This window comes from Cryptomeria japonica, chromosome 4, assembly GCF_030272615.1.
Source record: "Cryptomeria japonica chromosome 4, Sugi_1.0, whole genome shotgun sequence".
In the NCBI taxonomy this organism is placed as follows: Eukaryota; Viridiplantae; Streptophyta; class Pinopsida; order Cupressales; family Cupressaceae; genus Cryptomeria; species Cryptomeria japonica.
The window spans coordinates 50,341,779-50,353,987 of NC_081408.1; the positions used below are offsets into that span (position 1 = coordinate 50,341,779).

Sequence of the window (12,209 nt, forward strand, 5' to 3'; positions counted from 1 at the left end):
TAATTCTTACAAACTCTGATGCTCGCAAAATGGGGACATTACAGACTCATTCCTTGCCTTATTTGACCAAATTTTGATTTGCAAAGCATTTTGTTTGGACTTTGGAATTGATTGAAAACCTTGAAGAAAATGATGAATTTTGGCCAAGATTAGGAATTTCGCTCCTGACCCTTGCTGAGGGTCCAGAGCGAAATTCATTATAAACTTCATTTGCCACCTTGTTTGAGCTTGAAACCTTTTTCCTGGCCTTGAAAACGATCTTACCTTGTCCTGTGAAGTGATTTGAAACTTGAAGATTGAGCAGTTTAGCCTAGATTGTGAATTTCACTCCTGACCCTTACTGAGGGCCCAGGGTGAAATTTTGAATAGCTCTCATCTTGCATGGAAAAAAGTCAAGTTTTGGACATAGATGAAACAAGGACATCTCCCTTTACTCACCTGAGAAAGTGTCATTTTGAAAAAGTGAAAGATATTGTTGAAAATTTAAAATTCGCTCCTGACCCTTGCTGAGGGTCCAGGGCGAAGATCTTGTGGGAGATGTTTTTTGCTTAGTCTTGGTTGAATTGGAATGTCAAAGAGGTTTCAAGGTGAAAAGTGAAGCATTTTGGTCTAAATGGCAAAGTTCGCTCCTGACCCTCTCAGGAGGTCCAAGGCGAAATTCTCAAAAACCCCTTTTTCTTGCAAGATCAAAGCAATTTTTATAGTTGGAGTAGGTGTAAAGGAGTATGTTTTATTCTTTGAAGATAATTTGGATGACCAACAAGAAGTAACCTAGCCTGGAAAAGGAAAATCGCTCCTGACCCTTGGAGAGGGTCCAGGGCAAAAAACCTAGAGACTAACTTTTCTTCCAAATTTTGAGCAAAGCTAAACGTAGTCATGAGTGTGAAATGACATTTGAATTGCCTTGAAGTTGGGTTGGATGGTTAAAAATGCAAATTTTGATGCCCAAAGGCAAATTTGCTCCTGACCCTTGCTAAGGGTCCAAGGCGAAAAATTCAAATCCTCCTATTTTCCTTGCATTTCAAGATTGGATTTTGGTTTTTATGACTTGGATGGAAGAAGGACGTGATGTTTTATGTCATGGAAGTGATTTAAAGATGAAAGGATTTGAAAATTGGCCTAAAACCTAAAATTCGCTCCTGACCCTTGCTGAGGGTCCAGGGCGAAAATCATAAAACCAACAATTTCCTTTCAAGTTTGTGCTAAGGCAAGGTTATACCAAGGTAGAAATGGCCTTCAAAAACATGATGAATAAGGATTTCCTTCCAAAATTTGATGATTCTGAGCCAAGGAAGAAAAATCGCTCCTGACCCTTGCTGAGGGTCCAGGGCGAAAATTTGAAAATTCCCTATTTTGCCTTATAGGAACGAACCAAGCTTGGATGGAGTGAAAGAAGAAGACCTTTGCCTAGTGATGAACGAAGTTTCAACGGAAAATGATGATGGATTGAGCTTAGATTTGCAAAAACGCTCCTGACCCTTGCTGAGGGTCCAGGGCGAAAAACTTGGAAAGAGGATTTTCTTGCTTAGTTTGGAGGCATAAACATGATCTTGCTTGGTGGAGAAGTTCTTAGATGAGGAAGTGAGGATTTTTATTCAAAATTGCAAAAATCGCTCCTGACCCTTGCTGAGGGTCCAAGGCGAAAAACACCAAAATCACACTTTTTCTCCTAAGATGGATAGAACTAAGATTGGAATTCAGTAAGAGGACCTATTTGAGATGCCTTGAAGAAATTTTGAGCTTTGAAAAATGTCAATTTTGAGCTAAATTTGGAAAATCGCTCCTAACCCTTGCTGAGGGTCCAGGGCGAAATCATTAGCAAACCTCATTAAGACCTTGATCAAAAAAATTGATATTCTCCAGTTTGCATTAAATCACTAAAATTGCTAAATTTGAGGCGTGTGGAAAATTAAATTTAAATTTGAAAACATTTTGCATTTAATAAATTATTTTTAGGCCTTGAAATAATTAAAAAATCCACCTTGGAGGCACTAAAATTAATTTTTAAAATTAAAAATACAAATTGAGCGCTCAAGCACATTTATTGGCTTTCGCAAGCAAGTCGGCCTCCTTTTTAATGGATTATTATCTTATTTTATTATTAAAAAAACTAGGTCGGCCTCATGGAAAGAAGGTGAGCACTCTATATAATAGGGGGGCATTGTTTCAAGTTCAAATCATTCATTCATCCCTTCTAAAGTGCGAAATTGAGGAGCAATTTGAGGAGCGAAATCCAGAAGATTGAAGGCGAAATTTTGCTAAGTGTGGAGACTAAGGAGGGTGAAATTCTTTTGAAGACTAATGGAGGCGCAATTCATCCAAGAGAGGGCTATGATTTAAACTTTGCCTAGCAAAATCCATTTTTCTCGCATCATTTTCAAAAGGTCTTAGAGTTAAGTACTCAAGAGGAGGTATGGCGAAATTATCCTAATATCCTTGTTCAAGACTTGATTTTTGGGCACTTTTTTAGAAAAGTCTAAGTGTTGATTAATTAATTAGGAAATGATAACTCTAGATTTATCATGAAGTTTCCTAATTAATATCTTAAATCTTCCTTTTGAGTCTTATTTTCTACCCTTTAATGCTCAGGGACTAATTTTGAAATGTTGTGTAGGTATCAAGATGGCGACTCCTAAGGCTGGAGTATCTACAAGTCGGCAGGCTCTCATCAAAGAAGATCCGGTCCAAGACAAAGATGATCTCCTCCAGCTCACTGTCATCAAAGAAGATCAAGCAACGATAAGGGCGACCTCCTCCAGTCTAGCATCGACAAGGACGGCCTTCTTCGATCAAGCATCATCAGGAATAACTTCTTCCAATCCAGCATTCCAAGGCGAGGTGCATCATCATCCTGCACATCAAAGACAAAATAAGTCAGAGCAAGGGTTCGTTGAAGAAGCAGATAGTTTCAGAAAAGTTAATTAAAGCTAGCTTCTCAGCAACATCAAATTGGCATCAACCAAGTGTCAGACGAGGTGGCGTCCCAGTCATCACTTCTCCAATCGGTGTGGTCCACCTCAGCATGTCCAGATTCAATGTACCTAACTCATGGGAGGTGGCACAAACTTCAATGTACCTACCTGTTGTGACCATTTCACACATCGCCCCATCACAAATGGGGACCCCCTCTTTTTGCTTGTTTTTTTGTTCGTGTTCGCTTTCGTTTTTAGGGTTTTGTTAGTCCGTTAGTTGTCTGGATTTAGGGCTAAGCCTTAGGGTTTTAAATCTTGCCTTTTCAAGCCAAAATCCAGTCATTTTTGAGCGCTTTTGAGCTTTCTTTTCTAGAATGCAAATTTTGAATGCAATGATTTCGCCAAAATGGTCTAATTTTCAATTGGAATGTTCATGCAGAACTTAAACTTGTTTAAATGATGACCGTCAATGTGAATTTTTGTCTGATTGAATATTTTGACCAAATTTTGACTTTTTTGAAGTTTGATCCTGGGCATTGGAATTGATTTGTTTTCGCCTCGTGAAGTGTTAAAATGTGAAAAATCTTGTTATTTTGGCCTGTAGGAGCAAAATCGCTCCTGTCCCTCAGTGAAGGACGGGAGCTCAATTTCAAATATCTCATTGTCCTTGCAGAGTCCAGACGAAGTTTACGTTTGAAGTGATGGAGAACGACAAGGTCTTTCCATTGAATATAAATTGAAGATTTTCATGAGCACAGAAAGGCCTCCAGGAAGAAAATCGCTCCTGTTCCTCAGTGAAGGACCGGAGCTACAATTCAAATTTCGCCATGTCCATGCAAGATTTTGATGACTCAGCAATTGGAGGACGTCCGAAGGAAGATACTTTGCCAAATGAATATAATTTGAGATGCAAAAAATGAAGGAAAATGACCTATATTGACTAAATCGCTCCTGTCCCTCTCCAAGGGACCAGGGCGAGGTACCTTGTAGCTCCTGTCCCTCTCCCAGGGACCAGAGCGATTTCCTCCATTTTGCAAAATCCAGACAAGGGTCGAGGCAAGTTTACGTTCAAAAACAAGGGAAAACATGAGATGAACGCATTGAATATAAATTGAAGATTTTTGGGACGCCCATAACTGTGCTAAATGCCTAGTTCGCTCCTGTCCCTCAGGAAGGGACCAGAGCGATTTTTGATATAATTACCTCTTTTTGCAAAATTCCAAACAATGTCAAGGCATGGACGAATGGGGTGAAGAGGGACGAATCCGTTGAATATAAACTTGGAACCTGGCAAAGTAAGATGAAGGCCACAAAGGAAGGATCGCTCCTGTCCCTCTCCAAGGGACCAGGGCGATACAATGGTGAAGATACGTCCCTCTCAAGTTCAAGGTCGTTCCTCCAAAGTTCAAGGTCGACACAAGTCAAGACAAGGTGGCGAGGGACATTTCAAGGCGTCTTCATCATGCGCAAACAACTCAAAGGACGTTAAATGAAGAAATTGACACCCTATAACATAGATCGCTCCTGTCCCTTAGGAAGGGACCAAGGCGATGTTAGATGCATTGGCCATTTCATGCAAAATTTACGTAAGGACAAGACATTGCAATGTTTTAGAGGGTCCATGGTATGGTAAAAGGATGATAAACGAGAGTTTTGAACGTGAAATGATCATTATTTTGAGCATGGAGACTATATCGCTCCTGTCCCTCTCCAAGGGACCAGGGCGATTTGCTTTGGATTCCTTGTTTTGCTTCAAGATCAAGCTAAGTCAAGACGTCTTAAGATAGCATATGGTCCAAGGCATCGTTTGAAGATAATTTGCAAAAGTGTTGAACGTCCAAACATTGCCAAATAATGTAAAAGCCTCACATCGCTCCTGTCCTTTGGACAAGGACCAGGGCGATATCATCAAAAGCACGCACGTTCCTTCAAAGATCAAAGCGAAGCAAGGTTAGGTAAGGAGAAGGACGACGTTTGAAGGGCATTACAATGAAGATCGAAGTGCAAAGTTGACAAGGTCAAGGAAAGGACATGGATCGCTCCTGTCCCTCTCCAAGGGACAAGGGCGATGATCCCTTTAATACACTCAAAACTTCATGCGAGCAAGTGGAATAAGCGCAAAAGACACGAACAAAGGATGCTATTCGCCCACAATAAAAAAATCGAAGTTAAAAGATGCAAGATAGACATGAAAACAAGAGGATCGCTCCTATCCTTTGGACAAGGACCAGGGCGATGTGCACTCAAAGGACACCCATATGCGCACACAAGGCGATCAAATTCGAAGGACCATCAAGGTGATCGATTTTTAACGTGGAGATGAAGGAGTTGGACGTAAGAAATGCAAAAGTCAAGACAAAATGGTGAATCGCTCCTGTCCCCCTCCAAGGGACCAGAGCGATGAGGTACGTCCCTTTGTTTTCCAATTTTGGCGCCAAACAAACAAATTTAAATTTCCTTAAATGCTAAATCGATTAAAAAATTGAAAATCCATTTTTATTTAGCATTTAATATGGCGTTATCTTTTATTAATTATTTTTTGCCTTTATTAAAAATCGAAATTCTCATTTAAAAAAAGCGCAAGGCATTAAAAATTAATTATTTAATTAATATAAAAATCGATTTGAAGCGCCCAATTAGGCAAGTCGGCCTTGTTATTTTATTGCAAATCATTTAAAAAATGGTTTTATTTGTCAAGTCGGCCTAAGGGGTGAAAGGGTATGAGCGCTATTTATAGGGGGAGTGAAATGTTCGTTTTCACATAATCATTTTTACCTCTCTACATGCGAATCAAGGAAGACAAAGGAAAGTGTTAAGTGTGTTTAAGGATAGTGCGAAGGTGGTGCGAGTTTCATTCATCCAAGGGTGGCGCGCTTAGCTATCAAAGGTGGTGCGATTCCAAACCAAAGGTGGTGCGAATTTGAAGATCACGCCTAAGGCGAATTTGTTAAAGACTTGGAGATTTATTTGTGCGAATTTGAAGATTCATTTGAGACCACGTCCAAGGCGATAAGTGAAGATCACATTCTATCCAGAGGTGGCGAAGTCAATCTTGAGGGGATCATATTGAAGATTATTTATACCTCAATTTTGCCTAGGCAAATTTTGTTTTTGCACTCTAGAGTTAGCTCTCTCTATCGAGGTATGGCGATTTTATTGTTATTGTTTTATTCATTCATCGTCATATTTCAAATTTTGATCCTTGAAAATCTCTTAGCTCAATCGTTGTATTTTAGGAAATGATAACTCTAGGGACTTATCATGAGGTTTCCTAAAATCTATCTCTCTTATCTACGTTATTTATTGCAAAATCTATTTCTTATAATGAAATGTTGTGTAGGTATGGCGACCCCAAAGGCGGGAGCATCCACCAGTCGCTCGGCTCTCATGAAAGAAGATCAGAAGACTGAAGAGGTGGAGACCAAGATCGTGTCCAAGTGGAGCAACATTGGAGATACAAACTTGGGGAACTTTAGCACGAAGAAGTTCCGAGAGGTCCCTTACATCGGCAAGCCATCACCTGTCGCCCGGAGAATAATAGAGAGTGGCATTATCAAGGCGGCCGGTTTTCCTCCAGCTATTCAGTGCCACGAGTTGATGATCGAGTGTGCCCGTCATTACAATCCACAGTCCAGGACAATTGTGTCCAATGAGGGAAACATTTTGGCGTACCTTTCAGAGGAGGCCATAAGTGAAGCCTTTCATCTTCCAGAGCACAAGGACATGATATACAAGAGCATTGAAGGAGCCAGATCAGTGTACGATGATGATCCAGATGCTTGTCTAAGCATAATCAACAAGAACTGGCTACTCAAGAGTCGTCCCCGTCTGAGCAAAGTACCGAACACACCACACCGGATCGATTTCCAAGAGGAGTATAGAGATTTGATCACCATGCTCAACAGAGTTACAGGAGCACCTCATGCCTTCTATTTTGAGAAATGGATGTTTTATTTCATCCAGGTGATTGTTCAAGGGAAGGGTACAATACATTGGGCTAGGATAATTAGCCATTGCTTAGACGTACAGTTGAGAAGACTCAGGGCTACTAAGTCCTTCCACATGAGTTCATACGTCATTTATGCCTTAATCAGGAGCGTTGAGTACGCAGGACTACCTCACAGAGGAGTGATTGGAAGAGGACCCGGCGAGGTCAGAGTTTGTGAATCCTATACCTACTTGCATCATCCACCAGGGAAGAACTACAAGTTAATCAATGATACTTTCACGATGAACATCACCAGGACGTTGCAAGGAGGGATTCACAACAGATTATCTCAGGATGCCCAGGAGTTAATCAAGAGGTACGGTGCTTGGTTCATTCAGTTTCCCAAGTTCACTTACATTAGAGTGTATGGATGTCCTTTACCTCCATATATGCTGCCGAGGTACCCGACAGATAGAATTGTGTTACTTGAAGTAACAAGGCAGTTGGCAGCATATGTGAAGGCATTCAGACACAGACATCAGAATGGAGTTCAGGTACCTATTATTTTGGGTAACTCAGTTGAGGTATGTCCCAATGTCTCAGCCATGGATGACGCAGAGAAGGAGTTAGCCTTGTATCCTTTTTCATCTTTTGCTTGGAGGAATAGTTTTGATCCTCATGGACATTTAGAAGAGACAGTCGGTAGAAGATTTAGACACGAATACCAAATTGAAGATTTTATGATGAATCTCCTAGATGATCTTGAAGTGAAACGCAAAATACATTCTAGATTGCCTTTGGATTTCATCAGGAAATGTAAGATTTACAGAGTAGCCGACCAAGCTCAGGACAACGGCAGGCACATCCAATCTTCATATGATAGAGAAAGTAAAACAATTAGTTTGAATTGGAATGAGCCCGAGGCCGTGGATTTAGATGATTTGATGGCACCAGTCTTGTCTTGTACTCGCAGATGGGTAGACATTCAACATCAGAAGTTGAGAGAACAAGGCATAGCCATGTCTTTTACTTTGGAAGAAAAGCCAGCCGAAGGTGGAGCCAGTGTTAGTGAAGGCAATCCTAATCCTAGGAATTCAGGTGAAGGTAACCTTCGATGTGCCAGTGAGGGCAATCTCCATCCGAGAGGTTCAAAGAGAAAGGAAAGATCAGAAAAGAAAGAGCCTTCCAAGAAAAAGCAAGGTGCTAACAAAGATCAAACACCAGGTACTTCTTCCAGGCCAGAAGATAGAACAGTTCGAGTGGAAGAATCCATGGAATCGATGGTACAGAATGATAGACAGGAGGAAGAACAGGCACAGCATGTTTCATCCGATGGATCTCTCCAAGACTATGATTTAGATAATGATAATGAAGTAACATCTCCTCCCAGACAAGAAGAAGTAGTACACAAAGAAATTCAAGTTCAAGAGACAAGATCAAATATCCCAGACTGGTTGAAGGAGAGATTGACTAAGGTGATCGTAATTGAGGACGAGGACAGTGCAATCGATCTAGAGAGCCTTGTTGGACGCTCACATATGACAACGGAGAAGAAGAAGGCTACAAAGATGTCCAAGATGATTCGAGATGAGACTGGATCTAGAAAACTGCAGATAGCTACACCGGCAGCAGACAAATATGAGGGTGAGATCCTAGCAGAGGACTATCATATACAGACTATTGAGTTAGGACCATCCACAGCAGAGCAGACTTTAGATGATGCCACCGACACATTTGAGGCATTGAAGGATAAGTTTAGGGAAGAAGTAGAAAAGAATAGAAAGCTTGAGAGAGAGGTCGGTGCATGGAGAACATATTTCAGTCACATCAATGAACCTTTGGGACGTCAGGATCCAGTTAGATCACCATTGCAGGCATTGCCCCTTCAATCAATCAACGAAGCAGAAAGATTCAGGAATATGGTTCAGCGTACATGTAATTGGATGGATAGATCTCACACGGTGGCCATTGAGTTTATTACAAGGATGTCGAAGATCACCCATCAGGCTATCCAAGTTCTTGAGATAATCCACAGATTGATGGCAACAGTAGCTGCATTTGCCCATACCAAGGACGTTGTCATCCCTGTCTTGAGAGTTATAAGACATACATCTAGAAAAATTTTAGCACAAGAGAGGATCTTAGAAGGTGATTCTCACAGTTTGTTTCAGTGGTCAACCTTACTCCATATAAAGAGTGTTCTCTTTGAGGACATCAGCGGTAGATGTGGTCAAGTTGAGGAGGTGATCAATCCGATCCAGGACAGAGTATTTGAGGTACTTCGTACCATTCTTGGCAGGAGGATCGAGGTCGAGACAGATGTGGATTTACAAGAGTTTGAGGATAGAATCACTATCATCTTTCGCAAGGACGCAGATGTTACAGATGAGCAGTATGATCAGATGTATGCCACCATGCTCCTGATTGATAGAACAAAGGAACTTGAACCTACTTGGGACACGGCTCTTCTAGATGCATTTGATCAAGTTATCCACTTTGAAGAGAGTATCAAGAATCTTCCCGAGATTCCAATCACAGAAATCGAAGGAATTGTGACAAAATTCATTGCATATGCTAAGAAGGAAAATTGGAAAGGGAATAAGATTCTAGATGAAAGGTTGTTACAGATGACATGACATCTTATTTCTCATTGGTTGATACCTCCTAGATTTTCGTGCCAAATTTAATATTTGGCTATGTATTTAATATTGTTCAGTAAAAAGGAGGTCATTTGTAATAAACCCTAATTAGGGTTTAGGTGTCATGATCTTGTCCGTTGATTTGCTTTCGATCTGGACCTTTCATTGTAATTGGGGATGCTATTTATACCCCCATTTTCATTTCATTTGTAATGGTCAGTTAATAGAGAATAGAGTTAAGAGCAAAATAGAGAGATTAGAATTGTAAGCAATTTTTATTTTGTAGCAAGATTGAGTCTTGAAGAGAGACGTTCAAGCAATTGTTGTATATGATGACTTGGAAATCAATAAAATATTGAAGTTATGGTGTTTTGTTGCAAGTTCCTTGAGTTATCTTCATGGTTGTTGGATGTACTTGAATCACGCTCAATCAAAGTAGTTTGTTAATTAGAAAGACTAAGTGTGAGATTTGATATTTGGTAGGATTCGCAATCCAAACCACTAGCTTCTTGCTGATTGTAAGAACGCCTTGCGTGGTCGACTGGAAAACACCTTGAGTCCTTAACCTTCAAGCATTTTCGTATCTAGGATATGTACCTTCGTAGTAGTGTCCTTGATCTTTGATGCATTGAACATCATTATTACCTTAGAAGATCGCACTAATTTCAGTTGAGTTGTTGTCTCATGGCAAAATTGAAATTGGTTGAGTCTTGCCAAATCTCATTCATGCTAAGTCGTTCATAGGGTTAGGCTAGATTAGACCTCTTAAGCCCTATCTTTTCCATTTTTTTTGAAAGTTCTTTTTAGATTAGTGAAATCTTCGAGCTATTGAATCCGTAAGACGCCTTGAAGGAAACAGCAAATCACATCATACCACTAAAAAAGCTTGTCCACACGTGGAGACCCCACTAAAAGAACCTTGGAGTCCACCTAACTGATCCTTTTTGCAGATCTTCAGCAGTTAGAGACTATTTTCTCAAGAGAGGATAAGATGCCTAATGGTATTTTATTCTGTGTATGATCGTGTACAAAATACACGTCAACAGAATTGGCGCTAGAGGGAGGGCTTCTTTAGTTTCAAAGTTCGAAGTCCGAAGATTTTGAAAAGAGAAAAACATTGCGAACATGATCATGAAGTACGATGGTGTTGCCAGATGAAGGACTGAATCAGGTGGTGCAACCCAATTTGCAAATAGGCAATACCCAGGAAGACATCATTTCCCAATTGAATCAAGTAGCTTGGAACGCAAGGAGAAGCCAAGTCGAATATAACAGAGTTAGAATCATCTTAGAGCAAGAGAAAGATATAGCCGAAGAACATCAAAGGGTCATAGCTAGGAATCTTCGCAATCAGAGGAATCCACAATAATCCTTGCAAGACTTCACGCTGGATCGCATTGGTTCTTTCTCGCCCGAGAAACATCAAAGATTGTTGAGGTCCACACCAGGCATCAAGGATCTAAGTGAACTTCAGTTTACTTCCAAAGCAAAGCGAGTTAAAAGAGAGGACACTCCCAAAGAGTTCGAACTAAGATTGGAAGGATCTCCTGAGTCATCACAAGTTCTCCAAGAACAAGTCCAAGCGGCGATCCAATCTAGTATCCAAGCAATTTCACAAACAAAGAGCCAAGCTAGTTCATCAAGTTCAAGTTCAAGGAATACAATGGCTCATCGTGCTCCACCACCACCTCCTCCTCCTCACGTACTCAATGGTGCGACGTGGCTAGTCAACAATCCATCACCGTTGGAATTTGCAGTTTATCATGATATGCCGAAGAATCCAGAACACTTTTGTTCCAAGTTTAATGTTAGTGATTTCCATCGCACGGCAGAAGATCACATCAAGATGTTCGAGGACCTTCTTCGAAACAGACAAATTGAATATGGAGATGTGGCATGTAGGCTTTTTCCCTACTCATTGGGAGAAGAGGCATACTTTTGGTTTATTCATTTGCCTACAGGGTCCATCAGGACTTGGGACGCGATGAAAGATGCATTCATTGCTAAATTTGGCATCCCAACTACACCAGCGGAGTTATATAGACAGTTTGTTGAGGTTCGAAGGAGAGAGCATGAACCTATTACTTCCTTCAACGACAGATTTCACCGAGCCTACACAATGCTACGTCCTCCTTATCTTATTGCAGATCCAAGGGAAATTTACTATGGAGCCTTAGATCATCTCACAGCCATGTTCGTAAGGACACATCCAGCTCCGAATGATCTAAATGCGGCATACACAAGAGCCATTGAAGTGAGTAAGCACATGGGACAAAACATCACTGGACCACTACTACACATGGGGTCCGTCGCAGCACCTAACCAGATGCAAGCAGTTGGCACGGCTTTGGCCAACCAAACTCCAGTCATGAATCCAATTCCGCAAGCGACATATCCCAACGTACAGCCAGCGAATCAGTTGGTCCTTCACCCAGGAGCTCCAATTTCTCAAGCCCCACCCGCTCAACCTGTGTACCTGCAAAATACTACAAATTCGTCAAGGACACAAGAAGAGAAAGATGAAATGAAAGAGCTGATTGAGCAAGTCAAGAAGTTATCAACTGAGGTCACCCATTTGAGGAACCAGAATAATCAACTCCAGAGCATGCAGAGGGCCAACCATGGCCAACACGCGAACAATCAGAATTTCCAAGGGAATAATAATCCAGGATTCAGAAACAATTATCAAGGAAATAACAATCAAGGTTTCCAAAGAAGACCATGGAATAC

General features: G+C 41.0%; 1 protein-coding gene across 2 annotated transcripts in view; it reads right to left on the reverse strand.

Annotated features, from left to right (window-relative positions):
• The window catches only part of LOC131056797 (probable CDP-diacylglycerol--inositol 3-phosphatidyltransferase 2), a 107,006-nt gene that overhangs the window by 40,473 nt on the left and 54,324 nt on the right, over positions 1-12,209 (reverse strand). The gene's annotated exons all lie outside the window — the stretch shown is intronic.